The sequence below is a fragment of the Chinchilla lanigera genome, unplaced genomic scaffold, assembly GCF_000276665.1.
Source record: "Chinchilla lanigera isolate Chin_1 unplaced genomic scaffold, ChiLan1.0 scaffold00049, whole genome shotgun sequence".
NCBI lineage: Eukaryota > Metazoa > Chordata > Mammalia > Rodentia > Chinchillidae > Chinchilla > Chinchilla lanigera.
The window spans coordinates 16,106,362-16,125,432 of NW_004955450.1; the positions used below are offsets into that span (position 1 = coordinate 16,106,362).

General features: G+C 47.7%; 1 protein-coding gene across 7 annotated transcripts in view; it reads left to right on the forward strand.

The window, feature by feature from the left end:
• Positions 1-18,127, forward strand: part of LOC106149600 (translation initiation factor IF-2-like) — a 90,290-nt gene extending 72,163 nt beyond the window's left edge. For 3 of the 7 annotated variants that reach the window (XR_001235895.1, XR_001235896.1, XR_001235885.1), the window contains 5 exons: positions 2,639-2,816; positions 3,243-3,723; positions 5,917-6,018; positions 10,658-10,774; positions 16,523-18,127. The gene's annotated coding sequence lies outside the window, so the exon portion shown is untranslated. Of the gene's footprint in view, positions 1-2,638; positions 2,817-3,242; positions 3,724-4,133; positions 5,828-5,916; positions 6,019-10,657; positions 10,775-16,522 lie in introns of those variants that run through there. The other 4 variants (XR_001235886.1, XR_001235887.1, XR_001235899.1 and 1 more) reach the window with 4 other exon arrangements.
• The last annotated feature ends 944 nt before the right edge of the window (positions 18,128-19,071 follow it).

Below are 19,071 nucleotides of genomic sequence, written 5' to 3' on the forward strand. Positions count from 1 at the left end.
TAATATTTGGGGTTTGGCTGTTACATCGATTTATAGAACAAAACCCAAGTCCCCAAACCCAAAAAAGCCTGCTGTACCTGCTGTGGTGGAATGGAGCGAGAGGTCTGGTACGCAGCCGGGAACTTCTCCTGGGCTTTGGAGAAGGGGACAGGGGAGGGTGGGAAGAAGACGGGCACTGGCTCCGCATCCACAGCTGGGTCTTGCTGCCTGCCTTGTTGAGGCCTACGAGCACGTGACAAGGCAGGGATGCGCGTGCGTGGATGGCTGCCTCACCTTGTCCTGGGCACCCTGCTGCGTCTTCCTGGGCCAGGCTGAATCTCGTGTGTGACAAACGCCAGCCCTGAGCAAGGGTCCTGAGAAGAGAGATGGCAGGGTGGCATGTCTTGGCACCCAGAGGCGCTGTCTTTCTTTCCCCAAATCTCTCTTCAGCTTTTCCCGGAGTTTGAGGAAGCCTTGGCTTCTTTTCTTGCTCCAGAACCCAGTTTCAGTGGCCCCGTGAATCTGATCAGCAGCTCGGAGGGGTCTTACATGCTTACTAGCTAAGGGGCTGATGGTGCTCAGTGAGATCCTGGGCAGCCTTGAGCAAGGGCCCTGAAGTCCTACAGATAAATGTTTCCTCTGTCCTGGCCTTCCCTCGCCTTTGCTGGGTGTGTGGCCAGTCCCACTTGTTCTGCCTCTGAGGCCCCTGCTCTGTTGCCTCCCCTCCGTCTTCATCCAGGGCACAGCCCTTTCTCAGCCGAGGGACGCGGGACGTGGCCAGCACTGTGACTCACCTCCCGGCCCTAACCCCTTCCTCCCTGGCTGCGTGTGAGAGGCTCTTGTAAAGCACACACCCATCAGACTCTCACCTGATGGGGACTTGGATGCTCCTTCTTCTGCAAAGCCCGTCCCTGCCTGCCTTCCCAGGAAAAGATTCATCCTTTGTCTTCTCCTTTGAAGCCGTCCCCAACTCCTGAGTGAACCACAGTTTCACTCCTTCTTTCATGCTGCCCTAACCTAATGGCCAAGGACAAGGATACAAGCTGAGCTCTCTCCAGAACCTTCCAGCACTGTCCCATGGTAGGCTCACAAAAAGCCTTATGAAGCCGGCACCTTTCTATGGCTTGTAGCTGAGGAAAAGACACAGTTACATAAACATGTGGGAGGCTGCGGGATTAGGTAGTGATAGAGGGAAGGCACTAAACCCAGCCCCTGACCTTGGCCACCTGGCTGCTCTACACCTTGGGCAGCTCTGGGACAACATGCACTACGTTGTATAATTATGTACTTACTTCTCTCTCTTCCATTAACCAAGTGACGAGAAGGCAGGGATACTGTGTTCTTCATCACTGACCTGGCACACAATACATGCTCAATAAATGCTTGCGGAAGAGAGGAAGGAAAGGAGGAAGTGTTGTTATGTCCATATGAATAAAGACACAGAAATACTCCAGTAAAATGTTCTGATTCCCTAGGGGTAGGACGAGGCCTATGCAACTACAGATTTAAGGAAAGACTTTATGTTCTGAAAGCATTTGACAGCTTTGTTGTGAACGAAAAGCTGATGCTCCAAGAAAGTTTAACTCAAGGGTGGATCAGCACAAACACAAAAATCATTTTAAAAATGAAAAAACTGATCACAAATGTCTGTAAAGAGTTGCAGTCATTGTGAAGAGTTCATTAAATTCTCCCAACACGGTCCATGAGGGTGTAGTTGGAATCCAGGTGAAGAGCTAGTGGGAGTATTTCTAGACAAATGATGATTCTAACATGAAGAACCCTAAATGTTCACTGACTCCTTAGAGGAGCTGGAGAAACTGTTGGATTCTTTCCCTAGAAAAATGCACACACCTACGCTGGGGTCCTGCTGGGGCTGTGTGCTCGGCCCGTGGGCACCGTGAGGTCTCCGGATTCCTTGCTGAGGGTTTCCGGTGGACAAGCCACATGACCAACCTTGTCAACAGGCTGCCCCTGGCTGCTGAGTTGACACTAGATTAGAGGGGTCAGGGTGGCAGCAGCGAGGGTCAGGGGTCAGTGACAACAATCCCGATGATCCGGGGAGCCAGTTGGGGAGCACTGCAAGAGGCGGTTGGGTGGCGAACACCCCTTGACAGTTCTTGGGGTTTTCTTTTGGGATAGGAATGAAAGAGAAGACGGGGCAGCAGGGAGACTCGTTCGACCAACTGCTCTGGGGCCTTGTGAGACGCCCGCTGGACAACAAACCAAGCTCAGATGCGGAAGGCTCGTTTTCTTTATGACTTTAGCATCAACGTCAGATTCTTCCTCCTTCTCCCTGTCCTGATCACTGTAACCAAAAATAACAAACACTTTCACATGTTCATTGATTTTCAGTGAACTCAGGGGTACAGGTGACAGTGAGTTCCACTTACAAACTTAGTTAATTCTATTCTCTTAAACATCTCCAACCACATTTATAAATTAATATGTTTACTTTTTAATACTTCACATGCCCAGCAGGATAAACTTACAATATTAATAAGCATTTAAATACTCTTGTTCCCAATGAATGAATAGCAAATCAAGTTCCCTTAAAAATGCCACAATTCTTTGTAAAGTTAAAGTTCTCTTGTGCTTTTCAGCTAAAAATCAAAGTAGAAAATGTCAGGTTCAAGTAAACATGGTATTTATTTTTTCTTAGACTGTTGCATGGGGCAGCAATACTTGCGTTCAATGTTTCACTTGCAAGGATGCTGTGAAGACCACACAAGAAATAGCGCTTTGACAATAAGAACCAGCAATGAAAATCCAGGGTGCTGATCTCATCCCAAGAGAACGCTCACCTCTGTGGAGGACGCACTTGTGCTGCCCCTTGAAAGGTTAGTTTTCTTTTCCTTCCATGAATAAAAGCTTGCTCTGCAAAAGAGCAGATGATTTAACGGAGGAGTAAGTGGCTAATACAGACCTGTGCCTCCCCTCCATATGGAGAACTTTGACATCATAACAAATGTTCTTTTTTTTTTTCTTTTTTTTTTGGTTTTTCTCCGGTACCGGGAACCGAACTCACGACTTTGCGCTTGCCAGGCAGGAGCTTTTGCCGCTGAGCTAAATCCCCAGCCCCAATAACAAATGTTCTTTTAAGGATAAAATTCAGGGATGCACTGGATGGGTTAGGAGTCAGCAGACTTTCTAAGCATGGGACCAGGGCAGCCTACAACACTCTGTGTTTACTGGACAACTGAATGAAGTCACAGCACACAGGCAGCCGCCTTCCTGTCATCCCTGGCATCCGCTTCTCTCCCCAGGCCCACACGGAGGTTGCTACAGTCTGAGGTGGAAGCTCACGACACTGCAGTGGCAACGAACGGTGCAGGTGGGGACGGGTGCTTTGAAGAATCCCCACTATGACAGCTCCTTCAGTCCTAGGGAGGAAGAAGTGGGGTGTCCTGATAAAGTAGGGGCACTGCTGGGGGCCTTCCCTCAGCCCCGGAGAGAGGAACATCACCCTCACCCCGCCCGTTTGGGCTGGCCTGCCTCATCTGCCAGGGTCTCTCAGCCAGGGGTCTCCAGCGGGGCAGCTCAGCCTGCAGCCCCCTCCCAGAAGCAGGGGTACCCTCCTACAGCCTCCAGGCTCGCTGCAGGGGCTGCTGCTTTCCTGTCTGCTGACGCCGGTGGGGGGCGGTGGAGTCAGATCCGCCCCAGTCAACATTCTGCTGGGCAGAGGACCAGCGGGTCATGGGCACGGTGAGGACGAGGCCTTGGTGTGACCGAGACTCTCTGCTGGAGGTGAGTGGGCTTTGCTTTGGGGCCTGAGTTGGCCTGGTGATAAGTTATGCTCTTGGGGTGGTCATCCTGTCGTCTGGATGGCATCACTGGGTCCAGGCTGCATGGGAACTCTGGGCGTATTTGAACTATAGACTTAGGGAACCCCAGCTCAAGGGAGCTTTAAGCCTGTTTTCTCTCCATCTAATTCACCCGAATCTCAGAAGAGCAGTAGCCCCTGCTGCAAAGATTAGCAGCAAATTCCCCGTAAATGTGAGGCTGGAACCCTGCGTTCCTGAGTCGTTCCCTCTGTACCAGCGATGCCCCGCCCATGAGTGTGCACAGGGCACCACTGGGCACTCTGGGAGTCTATACGTGGAGGAGTAGAGGAAGAAAAGACCAAGTCATAGCATGTGAGGGAGCTGCAGACCAGGACTAAGGGCTCAGGGAGGAGGAGGTGGGAGGGAGGGAGCGCTCATCCACACGGGTGGGCACCGGTCCCAGAGGATTCAAGTGGGGTTGGGAGGGGTTTCTCTGCCATTCAGGCAGGCGGCGTGGTCCTGGCAGGCAGGACCCCGGCTGGCACAGGAGACAGGTCAGACCCTGCAGACGTCCGTGGCCCAGTGGGGTAGACCGGAGGAGACTGGTACAGTGGCGAGTGCTGCTCCGGAGGAAGTGGGAGCGGTGGCCCCAGAGGGACGTGGCTGACCCAAGTGGGCATCAGGAGGATGATGGGATCCACGGGAGGAAGAGGGAGTGCGGTGACAGTGTGAGGGCAGGTGGCCCACATGACGGGCACCAAGAATGCCCGCGGGAGCTGGAAGGAGGCTCCGAAGGAGCAGCTGGGCAGCCACATGGGAGGGACGCCGGGTGACCGTCTTCGGGCTCTGTCACTGTGTCCCCAACCTCGCTCTGCTTCTCTCTCCTCCTTTAAAAATGCGCGTCCTCTCCTTTCCCTGCTAGGCTCCTGACCTTGGAGGGAGCTCGGGTTATGTCCGCTGCAAAGTCCATGTTGTAACTTAATCCCAGTGCCACGGCACTGAGAGGTGCGGCCTTTGGGAGGCGGCTGAGTCTCCGGGGGAGTGAGATCAGCAGCTTTGTGAAGACAGAGCTCTTTACCCTCTGCCCCTGTCCCTCCTGCCTCTGAGGATGTAGCAACAGGAATGAGCAGTGGGCGGCCCTTGCAGACAGATCTGCCGGTACCGTGACTTCCACCCGCTGGAACCACGAGAACTCATTTCCTGTTGCTTACCAATGACCCCGTGTGAGGTTCTTTGTGAGAGCAGCACAAACGCACTGAACAGTGGTCAGGAGAGTGGGGTGTGGGGCGTGGGCTTCAGCCGGCTGTGTTTTAAATGCATCTTAGGTCTGTTTCAGGCTTAATTACCAGTATTCAGGAACCATTGTTTTAGTGCATCTCTCATGCTTGCCATTATTTCCTAGCAAGTGGTTCTTAAAAATAGTCCTTATTTTTAAGCAGTTTGGTTCACAACAAAATTGAGAAGAAGGCACAGAGGCATATATATATGATTTACAAGGTGGGCGGGCGCACAAGGATGGCTGGCTGAAAAGTCAGGTGTGGAAGAGAGCAAAAGCGCCGTCTGCTCGCTGCAGAGCCTGAGCATCCGGTCAAAAGGCGGAGGTCCTGAGCTCGATGCAGATTCCTGTAGGAGCCCGTATCAGGAAGCCAAGGGGTCTGCACTGAGCTCCTCTGAAGACGCAGAGGCGAGACTTTCTCTTTCCTTTTTTATTCCATCCAGGCTACAAGCCTATGGGTTGGTGCCACCCACACCCAGGGCGGGTCTTGTTCCTCAGTGAGTCCATCATGTGGACACACCTAGAGCTGTGCTAAGCTGGGTATTTCCTGCTCAAGGTGACACCACAATTCACTATCCCAGGTACACTGTTAGAATGCTGAAGTTACCTGGCACATCCTCAACATTCGGCCCTCTGTGTGGGTGAGGGTACGTTCTTCGTGTGTCTGTGCATTTTGAAGAGAGAGCTCTTTACCCTCTGTCCCTGTCCTAGCGGGAATCCTCCATTACAGACTCAAGCACAGTAACCTTACTGCCCCCAAACTCCTCCATCCCTCTTTCTCTCTACTCCTGGAATCCACCGATCCTCTCTGGTAATTGACTCTTCCATCTGGGCGTTTATGGATGTTTTGTGGTGAGACTTGCCCCGGGTGACTGGTCTCTCTGCTTTTTTGCCATCAAGAGAAGCTGTATTTTTGAAGGGGGAAAGCCAGAGCCAATAATGTCATCCCTCTGAGGCCAGAGACAAGGAAAGCGGAGCTCATCAGTCTGTTCGCCACTGGAGGTAAATCCTGGTGGGAACATTTTGTAATTTCAGACACTAAAAATGAATGGTGTTATGCAGTAACTGTTAACATACGCTGCAAGATGTTTATGATTCCCTGGGGCCAAATAAGTAAACATTCTTCCAACTTACGCTGCAGGAGATAGTCAATTTCACAAAGAGATGCTTTTTCCATTTATATGAGACGCCCCTGTGAAGGAGAAGAGTGCGGGGAGCACAGAGTGGAAACCTTTGTTGTATGTCTAGGGCCGGGGTGTGCGTATCAGGTGCTGCGTGTGCTGCGCAGGTGCCTGAGCTGGAAACCCTCAGACGGGGCCAGCCTATGACCCCCGCACCTGGGGGGCACCATGCTAGTCTCCCTTCTGAGGCGTGGAAGGTCTGTGTTGCGGTCTTTTCGCTTCATGAGAGCAGAGGGCCAGAGGTGGTTCTTGGAGACAGCCTTGAAAGGGAGATGGACATGCCAGACACCTTGAATTCTGGGAGACTGATCTGTAGGAATTGAAGGAGGCCTGTGTGGGATCAACTCAACTTAGAAATCACTTAGTGGATGGAAAGGGGTGTGGATATGGGTTGAATTGTCCCTTCCCCCTGGAAAGCTGAAGTCTGAACCACGAGTATGAAGTCTGAACCACCAGTAACTCAGAACTTGGCTTTATTAGGAAATGGTCTTCACTAAAATAACCAAATTAAAATGAGGTCACGAGAATGGATTCTAATCCAGTCTGCTCCCAGAGGGCAGAGGAGGCTACCCAGGTCAATCACACATCAATGTGTGGCAGTGCTGGGTCCTTCCTGTTGGTCTCAGAACTATATAAACCAGCTGTACTTTTGGAACATGGTTGGGGGCAGAAATAACCCAGAGTGTTGAAAATGCAGATTCCTAGGCTTTTCTGCTGCAAATCCTGATTTATCCCATGGCCCCTGTTGGAGGGTGGGGTGGGGAAGGTGGAGGTTTATGGGGGTGGTGGATGGTAGTGGTGGAGGGGAAGGTGGGTGGTGGAGATCTGCTCATAGGTGGTTCTGGTGTAGTGATCAGATTGTCACACACTGCTAAATGGACCTGTAAAAATTGATGAAGTTACGCATGAACTCTCAGGTACGGTTCAGTTGAAGACTGTACAATTCTTCCCAGTGATGGGAAATAAAAGCACATGGACTTGTGTTTGTGAGGTTAATTTTGCTATCTGAGCTTGACGGTTACTATGCTTCAGGGAATTACGTGTTTTCCTGTCCCAGATTCGTAAATGGTTCCCAGGTAGGAGTGAGCATCTGCTCCCAAGCCGAGCCAGAGAGGGCTGAGCAGCCGCTCTCTGCAGTCTGCTCCAGCCTCCCCCACTGCCTGCCCATCCACTGATGTGGGGATGGCGTGTTCCTCAGATCCTTGCTCCCTGGGCGGCTGCTTTCTTTTATGTCGTGAAATAACATGAAAAAGAAGCCATGGCTTTGTATTGACCTCCTGCAGGTGGAAGGTCCCGGAGATGTGAAGTCTCACACTGGGTCGGCTCACACATGATGTGAGATCAAAGAAGGAGCGGACAGGAGGTGCTGGCCCCTCCTGGAAGCACATTTGGTATCGAGGGTCGCTGAGCCTCCAAAGCCTTGATTTGCACAGAGGCCCTCTTGCCCTTCAGGGCTGACCACAGGCTAAGTGGTGCCATAAACGCAGGCCTGCTGGTGCCTCGGGGAGCCTGAAGACTTCGGATTTCTGCCACAGACCAGTGCAGAGGCCCTGCAGGCACCATGAATAATCGAACTATCTCCAGCCACCCGCAGGCTGCCATCTACGGAATAAGCCTCCGAACAAATGTTCTCAAAGCAAGCAGAGCCTGGTTTGGGCAACTGTCCGGACCCCGCGCAGCGTGTGTGTGGGTGTGTATGCGGAAGCGTGTGAGCTCAGGCACACACGTGCACATGTGCACATTGAGTGGGTGTTGGGGCAAAGGGAAAGGGTCAGAGACCCAGATTCTGAGTTTGTTTTGTAGGAAAAAATCCCTTATTATGTCCCACACTGTCATTAATATGGATCTGCTTTCCTGGGCTCATTGCCAGTGCAATTTCCCACTGCCTTGAGGCCCCGCCCTCACACGCAGGGCTTGCATCAGGGCTCAGGACGCCACTCCTCCACCCCACGCCTGGCCAGGGTGGACAGAGCCCACGTGCCTTGACACTCGTGGTTTCTGCTGAAGACAGTCTCTCGTCTTCATGGAGAACAGAGAGTAAGAGTGTGGCACTTGCCGGCTGCTGGTATCCACCGACTGTGCTGATACTGACATCAGTGGGGATAGAATGTGAACATGAATATTTGTTTTTGGTACTGGGACTCAAATTCAGAACCTTGTTCTTGCGGGCAGGCGCTGTGCCACTGAGCTACCTCCCCAGCGTGAATTCGAATATCAATACAAAGACAAATACTAATGCGAATGTGAATGTCTACAAGCACCAACAGAAGTCCAGATACTAACATAGGATTGGTGTCCTAAATATGAAAATCTGAAATCTGAAAGGCTCCAAAATCTGGAATTTTTTGAGGGTCAAGAGGACCCCATAAGTAGAAACCCCACACCTGACTGACTTCATATGGTGGGTTTCAGTGAAAATGCAGGTGCACTAAAATACTGCATAAAATTACCCTCAGACTGTGTGCATAAACTGCATATCAAACATAAATAACCTTTGTATTGGGACTTGGGTCCTGTTTTCAGGAGAGCTGATTGTATATGTGCACATATTCCTAAATCTGAAAAATCCAAAACCCCAAAACATTTCTGGTCCAGGCATTTAGCAGAAGGGATACACAACCTATATGAGCAGCAGTACTAGCTCCAGCAGCAACACTGGCATGGATCCTAGCTTTCCCACGTTCTCCTCGGTGCCATCTCAGGATCAGAGCAGTTCTGCAACATTTGGTCTCCTTAACATCTCGGGGTCCCCTCCTTTCAGGAACTTTCTCATCACATCTGAGAAAGCAAAGCCATAGCGGAGTGGCTGCTGCCCGGTCTTCTAGGTTCCAACCACCCAGGAAGCTCACAGCAAAATGCAAAAGACCTGCCTGTGGCTCCAGGGCCACAGTTTGAGTGAAGAATCCCTTCGTTTGGATGGACGGACTAAGTTGTTTTAGTTTATTTCCTTTAAATTTTCCTTGTCAATTTTTATCAATAAAACACACATGCTTCCTGTTGCAGCAGAAACAAATGTCAATACATATCCTTGCTTAGCAGGTAGATTTTTTTACTCAAAAACAGGATCATGCACACGTATCACTTGAAATCTTTTTCTTTGTAGTAATGTGCTGTGAACACCCCTCCAAGCCAACGCATACAGATCTAATTCTTTTAGATAGCTGCACCATTGAAAGTGTACATTTTATTCCACCGTTTCCAATTTAAGGAACATCCTGATTACTTTCTGGTGGGTTTTGTTTGTATGATTTTCATCTTGGCCGCTATACACACATGAGGCATTTTCTCTCTATATCCTAACACAGTGGTTCTTTAATTTCCGAAAGGAACATGTGCAAAAAGTGGAATTGCTTGGAAATGGGAGTGTGTTCTTTTTAAAATAGATATTACCAAATCGCTTTCCAGAATTAGAAATCTACCCGCCCAGGAGCAAAGTATGAAAATGTCAGTCTTCCCACATCTTCTCCAGTACTCTCTGCTTAGTATGAGCTGGAACCTCAGCCTTCCACCCACCAGATTCACAGGCTTCTTTCACACATGACTATGACCCAGCATCTGCTGTCCTTTGGGAGCTTGAAAAGCCACCCAAGGACCCATTCTGTGGTGGACACTGAAGCGGCCCCCAGGTCCTTCTTCAGGACAAAGTCCCTCTTCCCCAGCGGCTCAGAGTGGCATGGAGGCCGGCACTTTGGGGTCAGCCATTCAGGTTCTGCCCAGCTGAACACAGAATCCCTTGTCCAAGGCCTGGGTCCATTCTTGGTTGGCACAGGGCTCCAAATGCCCAGCTCTCTTCTCTCAACCTGGGACATTTCTATAAGGCTGTCCCATCTTGACAAATGTCTGCAGGTCACCAGAGCAGCTTTTCTTGAAGCTATCCACAACGGACTCCTCCTGTTTCAGTCTGAGACAGTCCTTAAAAAGCTTCCCACATGCCAGTCCTCCTCTGAGAGCCTGCTCTCACTGAGCCTGGAGGTGAGACATACATTTTTCCAGAAAGTCCGCGCCCTCACACTCACTGAGAGTTTCTATCGTGTGGCATCCATGACATTAGGCGCTCCCGGCTGTGCTGCCTGCTCTCCCATCGCACGCCTCCACAGGTGAGGCACCCACACAGCAGTTCCCCACACCTCCTACACGCTGAGGTAGAAGAAGAAGAAATGAAATAGAGAAGACACAAAGAAAATTGTAATTTTAAAACTATACTGTCAATAAAAACCAGTCAATTCCTAAGGTCCTGGAAGATACTAGGGTTTGATGAGTCCTGTGTAAACCCTAGTGGAAGGAGCAAGTTCTTTCAAAGAGAAGCAGTGCTGTGGGTTGGCGGGGGAGGAGGAAATAGCCAGAGAACCCTGAGAAGTGGCCCATTTGGGCTCCTGTGGGGTGGAAGGCAGAGCCCCCATGCAGACGCTGCTGCTGGGGCTGTTGGCCGCAGGCCCATGTGCCGTGTCTGCTGTTGGCAGGGGCCGCCTTCCAGAACAGGCCTTTCCCACTTGCTGGAAGAACGAAGAACCAACCACACAGGAGGAAGAAGCGGAGGCTGGTTGTGTGATGGGTGCCAGCAGGACGCCTCTGCCCAGGTGAGAGGTTCGGGACTGCGCTCACTACCCCGTGTGAAGGTGGAGGCCTGCAGTGTTTGCAGTCAGCTTTTCTGGAGTGCTGGTTACAGCTGTTCCTTTGTGGACAGGAGCCGGCGCTCTGGGTGCCACCCTAATTTCTGGTCTTTGAAGTTGTCCTTCCTACTAGGACCAAGGAGCTGAGCCCCTTGCCACCTCTTCCAGGAGGCCTGCCTGCCTCTGTGGCTTGGAGCTATTGAGGGACAGGCTACCTGGGCAGGTTCGTCTGGTGCTGGGGAGAGGGACCAGTGGCAGGACCTACCTGGTTCCACCAGCCTCTGTGCCTGGATGGAAGCTGAAGCATCCTCAAACACCCACAACGCTCAAATTTGGGGGTCTGCTGTGGTCCCTTAACTTCTGGCTCGACATACCTGTCTGTAAAACAGTTGCTAACACCACTTACTTTGTCCAGGGGTCAAGGGCAGAATGAAGATGGAGTTACATGCAGTAGGACATGCAGTAGTTACATGCTCATACTAAGCAGTAGGAGCAACAGCTCTTACTCTTGTTCTTACTATTTCCCCCAAACAGGGCTTTCTATCAAAGCGTTGTCATCTCAGGCTCCACACACGCTGACCTGCAAGGAATTCACAGAACAGGAGCTGGGTGGTACTCAGATTAGGGCGTGGCCAGTGGGTGTGACCTGTGCAGTCACAGAGATGCAGGAGATACGTTCCTAAATCCTGCACCTGGAGCCAATCCGAAAGCGCTATCTTCAATTCTTCCCAAGAGAACTCAAGAAGATATCTGATAGGATGGCCGGGATCTGATGTCAGCCCCTCCGCTTGCTGCTGTGTCTGAGTCAACAGGAGGCAGAGACAACAGCCCTGCACAAGTAGCTGGGGAAGCCTTGACAGGAACAACAGAATGACATGGGGAGAGTTAGGGTCCGTAGTAGGCAGGATTCTCCAGGCAGACAGAACCGAGAGGCAGGCAGGAAGGAGGAGGGATGGGAGAGAATTTAGTAGGGGAATTGACTCATGTGATTATGGAGACTGCGAAGTCCCACGGTGGGAAGTCCACAAGCTGGAGAGCAGGGAAGCTGGCAGCAGGGCCCAGCCCACATCTGACAGTCTGAGGACCAGGGAAGCTGCTGGAGTCACTCTCCATCCAAGGCCAGATGCCTGAGAAAGTGGGGGCAGGGGGATGCTACCAGTGTAAGACCTAGAGCCCAAGGGCTTGGGAACCTCATGTTCTCATGTTCAACGGCAGAAGATTGTTCCAGCACCAGAGGAGAGAGAAAGCAGAGAATTGACCTCTGTGATGGATCCAGGCCCCCAGCCAGTAAGACAGTGCTGCCCATTCCAGGTGAGGGCAGATTTTCCTAGCTAGTCCTCCTAGTCTCCCCCAGGAACACCCTCAGAGACACACCCAGGAATAAGGCTTCCCCAGCTACTTGTGCTGGCCAGTGCTGTCATGCTGGCCCCTAAAATCAGCACTACAGAGGCCCTGTGAGAAGAAGGGCCTTCTCTGCAGAGTCCAGAGAAGCAGAGGACATGGAAGGGGCTGCGGGGTAGGGCTGTTGTCTCTCCCTCCTGTTGACTCAGACACAGCAGCAAGCGGAGGGGCTGGACTGCCTCCTCATGGATTCCACATTGAGCTGGAGCCCAGGACACCTGCAGGCCCCTCCCAAGCTGCCCTTGCGTGATCGAGATCCCTTGTGCCCATGGGGCACCTCTCACTGGCCTCCAGTTTCCTGTGCTCTTGAGATGGATGCAACTTCCCGCTGCAGGTTCTCTTTCTCTTGTTTTGCATGGTCTCCTGCCTCCTGTCTCCCCGCCCTGGGCCATCTCCATGGTGGAAAGTTGGAGCCATTGCAGAGTGGGGAAACACCCACCTTGTGCCACCTCCTGGATTCTGCAGGAGTCCCGCCTTTGTGCTGTGCACGTGGCTCTTGTCTCTGGTACTTACTTATGCCAGGGAGTATTATAAATGCTGTGTCCGTATTAATTCATTTAATCATTGACATGGCCCTTTATGTACATTGTTAGTGTCTTAATTACTTTCTCATTGCTGGAACAAAGTTAAAGGAGGAAACGTTTATTCTGACTCAGAGTTTGTAGTGGTTTCAGTCTATACTCAGCTGGCTCCAAGGCAGGGTGACATGGCAGCTGGGTATCATAGAAGAGAAACAGTCCATGGCAGGGCAGGCAGGAGGTAACAGCCTTCCTTCAGTTTTCCCTTTTTATTCTATCTAGGCTACAAGTTTGTTGATTGGTGCCACCCACACCAGGGTGGATCTTCCCTCTTCAGTAAGTCCATCACCAACACCAAGAACTACCCTAAGCAAATCAGTGGACCCACACCATGATCTGATATCACACATCTATGATCCAATCACTCCCCAAAGCCCTACCTATGAGTGCATGAAGCTTCAGGGGAGACATCTAGACACAAGCCATAACAGTTTATGTTCTCATTTCATAGATGGAACAGCCAAGGGCCTAGGAGATTAAGAACTTTCTTAAGGTCACAGAGCTAGAGTAGGACAGCTGGGATGCAAACCCACTCAAGTTTGCTTCAGTGTTCATTTGGTTAACCACTGACCAAGCTCCTTCTGCCACATCACTGCAGTGCTTCCAGGGGTGCCACCAGGCACAGTGACATCACAGCAGTGGGGAAATGGTGGCGCTGACCCTCCAGGCGCTCCACCTGGCCACGGCTGCCCAGTGAAAGCCCTCAGAGCTGTGCTCCCTGATTTGTGTGCTCTTCCACAATGCCAGAATTGGACTTGCTGCTGAGATAGGTTAATTCCTCATCAAAACACTGTGTGTGCTTGCATGTGTGCATGGGTGGGTGCATGCAGGAGTTTGTGGGGAGCTCAGGGGGCTGAAAAGTCCGTGTGGCCCAGTTCATGCACACCTGAATCTCTTGGAGAGGGACACTTCTAACAAGCTCTGGGAACACCCTGGGGAAGTTCTAATCCTCTGAGAGGCCAGGGAACCAGGCACTTCTGGCTTCTGAGACTTAAAGAAAAGCAGGCACCAAAACACTTTCTTCCAACCAAGTCTGATGTGAACATTCTAAAGTGAACAGGAAATTGTCTTCCTTGAAGTGAAAGGGAGAAGCCAGCAGCTGTGCTCAGAGGGTTTGAAAATTTCTCTAAATCCCAGGACCCTGTGTTTGGCTGCCGACCCCAACTGTCCTTGCCTCCTCCACAGCCTCTAGGTCTAGCGCTGGACACGTGTGCCTCCTGAGCTCCGGGAATGTGACCAGGGTGACTGAGGAATGTTATTAGTTATTAGAAGCTGAAGCAGTATCAAATATTTTCCTGTTAAACACAACTGTATTATCATGTAGGACAGTTTATCACATAGCCTAAGGCACTATGGTGTAGGCTAATACCTCACTGACCCAAGAGGGGTCAGACAATGGATAAAGTGCGAACAATTTATTTATTTGTGTGTGACATAACTTGTGCTGCGTTTGTTCTTTGCAGACAGCCTGAATTACAGCAATACCTATGCAAATCGTAATTACTAGCTATTAAATTCTTGAACACTCTTGCATTCATTTTAATTGCAACGTAATTAAATTTTTTTCTAGTTAAGTGTAAGTATGGAAAACACTTAAATCTAAGATGAAGGCACACGACTGCTGCGAAATCGGGTGGAAATGCAGAAGCTCATACTGTGACGCAGTGGTAAGAGGAAAAGGACCGGAGGGAATTTCAGGACGAGGAGCAGTTACAGTCAGCTGTGCACAGAAAGCACAGGGTCTGCTTCTTGTGCAAAAGATGATGAAGTGGACAATCTTAAGAGAAACCCGCAGTAAACACACAGTCAGTTTGAGAACCTTCCTCTGAGCAATGCAAAAGAGCAATGAACGTGCATAAGAAGTGTTATCCAGGGAATTTTCTGTGTATTTTTCTCAGCGCTTATTAACTGCACAGGATCCTGGGTGTCATGGTGCCGTTTTCGTACAGGCATGTGACATTTGACCATATCCATCCTGCTTCCTTCCCCTGCTCTCTTCTCTCTAAGTCTCTTGCTTTCATGCTGTCTCCCCTGTCCCTAGACTCCACGTAGGAGAGGAAACATGTGATTCTTACCTTTCTGAGTCTGGCTGACTTTGCTTAGCATAATGATGTCCACGTCTGTCCATTGGCCTGAAAATGACTTGATTTCATTCTTCATGGCAGAAGAGTGCTCCACGGTGTATGTACACATTTTCTTTATCTGTTCATCACCGATGGGTCCTAGGCTGATTCTACAACCTGGCTACATGAACGGGGCCAAGAGAAACACGGGAACACAGTGTGTCTGCAATGAGCTGGCTTTAGCTCCTTTGTGTCTGTACCTCGAGCAGTAGAGCTGGATCACGTGGTGATTCAGCTTTTAGTTTCTAACCTCTGTACTGATTTCCATAGTGGCTATACTAATTCACATTCCCACCAACAGTGTAGCACACACCCTTGCCTGCATTTATTATACTTACTATTTTTATTTTTGACGCTAGCCATTCTGACTGGGGTAGCCAATAAAAAATTTTAACAACTTTGAATCTGACTTGAATATGTGAATTTGGCTAGCTGTAAAATGGCATGGATTCTTGCACAGAAAGGGAACTCACTTTTAGATGGGCAAAGATTAAAATAAGTTGTTTCAGTTATGCAAATTTGAGAGGAAATTATAAAGAAAAAGAGCTAAAAATAATGTTTTGCAAAATGCTAAAGATCTTCATTATGATGAAGAATTAAGCCACCAAATAATTGTTAGTAGAATACAAAACATTTCTGCTTATGTCAAAGATAAGTTGACTGAATTTTGGGAAGCTGCTAGTACTTTTCTTTAGCTTTGAATGAGTAATGAGATGTAAGAGACACTGCCCAGTAAATACACAAAAAATTGTTTTTCTCAAACAACTTTCACATTCACAAAGAAATGTCAGTTTTAGTCCAAGAGTTGAACTGGAGCCATGGATAATTTTGGGTCTTTCATAGCTGTCAAAGAATTTTAGTTACATATGAAAAAGCTAGTTCTTAGCATGGTACCCTATGATCCAGTGCTATCATTTAAAAAATTATAGTTTTATAGGAATTTTGAAATAAGACTGATGTTTCTCTTAGTATTTCATTCCATCATGTGACACATACTGAAAATATTTGTGCTTATTTTTTCTGAAGATGACTATGCAAAGTGTTTCAGATGCCATTGTGAGGACTATTTGGTGTAAACGTCCAAATGAGGTGAATCATCACCAGTTTTTGGAACCGCTGAAGTAAATGGAGGACGCTGGTTTCAGTGACCCCCTGATCTCTGCCAGTACTGGTTGGTTGTGTTAGGGCAGAGTTTTAAAGAGACTTGCTAATTCAAGATTTTCTTGAAACAAAAGAAACACTTATCAAATGGTAATCAAAGAAACAAAATGGCAACTTGATTTCTGTTTTCCCTCCAATCTTATCCTCCATAGGCAGAAGGTAAACTTGAAGTTGCAGGTGAAAGAAGTGCTACCGTATTCCCCGCAAGCTAAGACCTAACCCCAAAGTAAGCCCTAGCATGATTTTTCCAGGGTGCTCAGAATATAAGCCAAAATAAGCCCCAGGTAAGTGTCAGCCAGATAGATGCATTTAGTACATCTGCTGCAATGCACAGCAGACATATTGAATTACAAAATGATGGTATTAATATGTAATTAAATGTAAATGAATATTATTGACATTAATACATAAATGATAATAGAAATTCTAATTATTTGTAAATACCCAAGCAGGTGCCTTTAGATGGGAGGTAAATGCCTATGTAAGGAGATGAAGCAGACTGGTTGCTGATCGGAGCACAGACACCGTGTGAATAGCATGCCCACTTGGTAAGGAACCTGGCTGTATCTGATATGAAACTTCATAATTCAACATCATCTGTAGTAATGGACGTACCTAATGTACTTCTGTGAAAAGAAACGTTTTCTACATTTTGGTGCCTGTAATTTTTCATCGCTTCTGCGTGGCCCGTCATTGCTAACTGCCGTCATTTTTGTTGCCGCTGCTGTCTCTCAAGCCTTCAAAGTTAATTCTAGATTTAGCGGAAGCTCTGTGAAGCCCAGCCTGCTGGAGGTTGTGACTTGGGTGAAGAATTCATGGGGTAAAATCGCTGACACCTGTGCTGTAGATGTTTTATGAGCAGGCTACATGGGCAAGGCATGGCCGTTTAAGGAGCGCGCTATTGCTGGGCGCAAGAGACGGGGGCCAATGGTTCTACGGGAAATGGAACGGCAGGAAATCCAGGCTGGGATTTGGAGAGCTTTGATGAGGTTCAGAAGAAAATGACTGACTGTTATTGGGATAAAGATAGATTTTTGTACCTGAATAACTGTAGGTTTTTGTCCATGAATAAATAAATAAATAAATGTAGGTTGTCACACGTGAAAAAATATGCCATATCCTGAAAATAAGCCCCGCTGCATCTTTTGGAGCAAAAATTAATATAAGACCTGGTCTTATTTTGGGGGAAATACGGTATTTGTGACTGAGTGAGATAGGAATCAGAGTTCATGTTGAAACTTCTCTGAATCCAAATCAGTGATAACAACTTTATACCTTTTTTCTAACATGAATCAATTGCAGAAGATTTTAACTGTAATCGGCACTATTAGGGAATTGGCCACAAAAGCAACAAAAATGTGAAGGATAATTTGTGATATTGATAAATTTAGAGTTGCTTTCAGTGACATCTGTCAATTCATGCCAAGAAAACTGGACTGACCTACGCATTGGTGAATTTACCTAATTTGGGCAAAAGTTGCTTTGAGAGACACGCTTTTGTTACAAAGTCAAATTGATTTTTCTAAAAAATGAGCTATTTTATCCAATGTGAATGCAAATACTAATAGAAAATTATTTTGGGGAAAATTTCAGAGTATGTTTGGAATACCTTGGATATGTGAATCTATGTTTTTTAATGGTAAATTTTATGAAATGTCAATGGAGATCTAATATTTCTGATATGAATTTGGTATTCAAATGGAGATATATTGTCAGTATAAAATACATACCAGATTTCAAAGATGTAGTATAAAAATGTGAAATATTTCTTATGTTGACTACATGTTGAAATAATACTTTTGATTTATTGAGCTAGACAAAATATATTATTAAAAGTAATTTCTCTTATTTATTTTTACCTTTTTGATGTGGACATTAGATAATTTAATGTACATGGCTGCTGTTATCTATTTTTTTGTACTCCTAATATAGTTGCACACGAAGCTTCTCCAGGAAAACAAGAATCATCTTTATCCTTATATATTTTTTCTCCACAATGGATCCTTGTTGTTAGGACTATGCTTAACAAACAGAAGATGCTCAATAAATATTTGTTCAGTGAATGAAGAAGTTTGGGGTAGTTGCTTATTTTTTATATTTTTGCTATCATGGATACTTCTCTGCCATATACATCTCACAATTTGTTGGGAGTGTGCACGCAGACTTTATCTGTTCCCTTGGAAGAAATTCCAGCATCATTGCATAAAAGCGTATGGGGCATTTTATTGTGCTCAACATTGCCAGGTTAGTCTCAGAAAAGATGGAACCAATTTACAACGCCATCAATGTTGTAAGTTGGTGGAGGACACCAGTCTCCCGATGCTAACTTCTCAAGAATGCAAAGTGATTAGCAGTGTGTGATTAGCAGTGTGGCTTTGGGCAAGTTACATAGCTTTCAAGAAACTAATTTTCTTTAAACAGTAAGATAGAGATGATAACGCAAGGCTGAAAATGAAGTGAGCTAACACATAAACACTTCCACAAAAAGTGGGTTTTAGATATATAATTCTAGTTGAGAGAACTGGAGTGTCATAGGGATTTCCCTCAGCAGCGTGAGTGTCAGTCTGTAATGGGGTGTGAGTGGCCAGGTAAGGATAGGAAAGGGCTCCCTGAGGGAAGGGAACAGAGAAAATTAGAGTCACATAGCAAGAAGCTGCTACAGCTGCTAGAAATTGGATGTGTTTGAGAGAAGAACACAGCCTCATATTTTTGTGTACTTGAATCTCTACTTGCAAAGATTTATTTAAAAAAGATTTATTTAAAATAACTATGAGAATGTTTATAGCAGCACAATTTACAATAGCTAAATCTTGAAACAGCCCATATGCCCATCAACAGGTGAATGGATAAAGAAAATGTGGTATTTATACTCAATGGAGTATGACTTTGCCATGAAGAAGGACAGAGTGGGGCATTTTTAGAGAAATGGATGCATTTGGGGACCACCATCTGAAGTGAAATAAATCAGACACACAAGTTTAAATATTATATTGTTTCTCCT